Raw genomic sequence first — 4,167 nt, forward strand, 5'->3', positions numbered from 1 at the left:
GTATTTTTGTCATTATAATAAACTTTTTATTTTAACTTGGTAAAATCTCATTAGCTTCAAAAAGGGAATAAGGAATAAATTTCCAAAAATGTACAGTTTCTTTTAGAGAAGTTTCAGAACCAAAAGACTAATTTACATGAAAAGCTGTAGTGAAATTAGTGGAAAAGTCCATTCATAAAACTTTTATTCCACTTACATCAACTTAGTACATGTATTCTTAACAATTATGCTTGGATTGTTCATGAAAATTTCATAAGACATTAAACAAAGCTAGCCATCATCAAGTTATTTCCCTGTTAACTATTTTTACAGCACATGCATATTAGGTAAGTATCAAAAAAAAAAAATCACAAAAGCAAAAAACCTAAAAAAAAAAGTTAAATACATGCATTTTTTTTTCTTTTACTGCTATGATTGACATACATGAAGTAATGGATATCAAGCAACTCATTTTTACTGCATCATTACTTGTACGTTTGTTCTTAGGTTGCCCAAAATATTTAAATACAAATAATATGAGTATAGCAAAAACAATGAATGCAAACAGCAGGTAACTTTACAAATAATGGAATGTGAACCATTTTTGCCCTTCTTCAGAGTAAATTGGGTCACAACTTTGTCTAATGGAACACTCCTGCAGGTGTAGTCAAAGGTGTGCACATTGAGACTGTGTATTCCACAGATACACATGGTTCAACATGGAATATCCATGGGATATGTTTTCTACCACACCCTTGAAAGTGCTCCAAACCTTAAAGTTCCCACAATAACTATACTTATGACTGGAACCAATTATCCCTTTTATCCCCCACTAGGACAAATCAATATGTAGGCAGTTTTCTTTGCTTAGACATGGAAGCAGTTTTAACACTGGCCCCTGTGAAGCCACAATGTACCAAAAGTACTATGTCAAACATTTATAACTTGAATAAAAATTCCACATCCCCATATTGGCCACCTCAAGATGAAAACAGATAACTCTCTAATGTTAATTGGCTCTACTCCCCTAATATTAAACATAAAAACCACATGGGAAATACAGAAATTCAAATAGAAGTAATATAAACCTGTCATAAATCGTAAACAAAAAGCTATTTTTGAGACAGCATAGATGACAGACGGTACACTGTGTAAATTTTACAATGAGGCAGATAAAAGTTGGAAGGCTGGTGAATTTCTCCTCTTTCTCCTGCTTCAGCTTTGCCTCCTTGAGTATCTGATGTCCACAATGTCAAGTTTTCTCTCAGTAATTGCGTTATTAGTGTGCTGTCTTTGTATGACTCTTCACTTAATGTATCAGTTTCAGCAATGGCTTCATCAAAAGCTGTCTTTGCAAGAGACTAGGCTTTCTCATAATAGAACACAGAAAAGTTAAGGGCTAGAATCAATCTGCTAGAATGTGTTGGTTGCATTTCCTTTTGGCTGATTTCAAATGCTTCTTGCTATGCTTGTTGTGAGTGATCCACAGTTCCCATCTCATTATCAACAGCAGCAACCTCAGCCAAGTAATGATAGTAGTCTCCTTTCATGTTCAAATAGAAGACTTTGCTCTCTGCTTGTGAGGCATTGGGGATCAAGAACTTTTCCAAAAGAGACAGTACATCATTGCAGATATCTCTTAGCTTGGTCTCATTGTTCTCTCTGTATTCTCGAGCCATCTGCTGTTTTATTTCAGCACCTTCTATCTTTTGCTCTATACTTGAGATGATCCTCCAAGATGACCTATGAGCTCCTACAACATTTTTATAAGCAACTGAGAGAAGATTCCTATCCTTACAGGATAATTCAGCTCCTTGCTTAGTTACAGACTTCATACAGGCTGCCATGTCATCACAATGCTCAGCCTGCTTGGCCAGTTTGGTCTTCTGCACAAGCTCATTTTTATCCATGACTGGATATTCTGTATCCAGAGTAGGTGGTGGCAGACGGATGGAGCTCAGCCAGAAAGTATTCTGAACTAAATAATAATAACACTGCATATCAAAATATTAGGTATGCAACTAAAGAAATGCTTACAGGAAAATTTATAGCTTGAAATGATTGTATTAGCAAGGAAGAAAGATTTAAAGTCAATGATAAAAAAGCTTTCACCTTAAGAATATAGAAGAGAAAATTAAATCTAAAGTAAATAGAAGGAAAGAAATATAAATAGTAGAAATCAATAAAATAAAAACAGAAAAGCAATAGAGAAAATCAGTGAAATCTTAAGTTGGTTCTTTGACATGATCAATAAAATTATTAAACACTTAACTAGACACATCAAGAAAAAACTAAAGAAGACATAGATTATCCATGTCACAAATGGAGAAGCTGCAAACCTGCAAATTCTATAGACATTAAAATGAAAATAAGGGAATATTATAAACAATTTTACATCCATAAATTTGTCAAATTAAATGAAATTGATGCCCTTGATATAACTTAGCATAAATTAAACAAAATAAATTGAAGATCTGAATAGCCTAATATATTGGTTAAATATCCTCATTCAGGATGAGGTCATCAGCATGGCAATGTAAGACACACCCTGGAAAAGTCTCCTCTCAGAAACAACGAATAAAAGGACAAATCCCACTTGCTTGTACCATCTGGATGACACAGTCTGGCAAAGGACTCCACAAATGCTGAATCAAAGAAAAAGAAAAAAAAAGGACCAAAAAAAAGTAAGAGTTCTACCTGGACCCACCAGTCTGGACCTCTCCCCCTAACTCAAGAGGCAGCACAGCCCAGGTACCTCCTGCCACTGATGCAGACTGTAGAGCAACTCACAGTAATGAGTTAGAACCATATGCATGATAGATATTCCATCACATATATTCATGCTTATAATAAGCTGGGGGGGTTTATTTGTTTTTTTAAATTGTTGCCCCCTACTTTATAATTTTTTATTAATCAGAGTAATGCTTGGTTATGGAAGTGACTGAATAAATTCTGATTATTTTTATTAGATTATTTCTCACCTAGACTTCAACTATCAACCTGCTAGTGTATTTATTAAACTTTGCAAAATATATATATGTATGTGTGTATATATATATATATATATATATATATATATATATATATATATTGTTTTTCCATCGTATGCAAATTGAAAGAAAAATATGTAGCATTTTCTCTGTTGTATGTTGGATTATGTAGGAAATGTTTGTGGGTAATTCAAAACAAAGATGAAAAAAAAGTTCCTGGGGGTAGGAGGAAGAACCATACACATGTTCAAGCACAGAAACCCAAGTCTGCAGAGATCCAGTGTGGGACACAAGTGGCTGAGTAGTATATGTATAAAAAAGGCCTCCAGGAAATAAAGGAGACCATGGTAGAACCACTGACTAGAGGTGCACACACTCAGACCAGTCTGATTGCTGTATCACCTAAATGAAAAAAAAAAAAAAAAAAAAACAGACCTTTGTGGATTGAACCCATCTGGCCTTCCAGGGCAGGATACACTAAGGAGGAAGTAATCAGAACCAGCAAGCCTCATGGAAAAAAAAAATGTGAAAAGTGAACTGATGTAAGGCAGATGGGTTCCAGAACTGAAAAGTATAATAGGGGGCACTGAGTGAAAGAATCTCATAATAGAATGCAGAGGCTGAGAGAAACCAGCTAAGAGAGACAGAAGCCCAGAGACATTTTGGAGAAAGCCATTTTGAAACCAGAACCTGGGAGCAAAGGAAGAGCATATGCATCCATGTGTCTTCCCAGCTGACAGAGGTGTTCTGGATGCCACTGGCATTTCTTCAGTGAAGGTATCCTCTTGTTGATGCCTAGTTTGGACACTTTTATGGCCTTAGAACTGTAGATTTGTCACCTAATAAATCCCTTTATAAAAGCCAATCCATTTCTGGTATTTTCCCATAATGGCAGCTTTAGCAAACCTGAGAAGCATGTAACAGCAGATTTGAACAGGTAGAAGAAAGAATCAGTGAACTAGAAGATAGGACAATCAAAGTCATACAATCAGAAGAACAAAGAAAGAAAAGAATAGTAAAAATTGAGCAATCTGTAAAGGACTTGAGTGACAGCACGACATGGAACAACACATGAATCACAGGAGTCCCAAAAAGAGGGAAAAGGGGAAGAAAGAATATTTGAGAAAATAATGGTTAGAATGTTGCAACTCTTCTGAAAGACATAAATATGCACATCCAAGAAGCAAAACATATTCTA

At 35.2% G+C, this 4,167-nt stretch overlaps 1 pseudogene; it reads right to left on the reverse strand.

The window, feature by feature from the left end:
- Positions 1–1,091: 1,091 nt before the first annotated feature.
- Positions 1,092–1,916, reverse strand: LOC119535415 (annotated as a pseudogene).
- Positions 1,917–4,167: the final 2,251 nt, after the last annotated feature.

Source organism: Choloepus didactylus, chromosome 5 (genome assembly GCF_015220235.1).
Source record: "Choloepus didactylus isolate mChoDid1 chromosome 5, mChoDid1.pri, whole genome shotgun sequence".
Classification (NCBI taxonomy): Eukaryota; Metazoa; Chordata; class Mammalia; order Pilosa; family Megalonychidae; genus Choloepus; species Choloepus didactylus.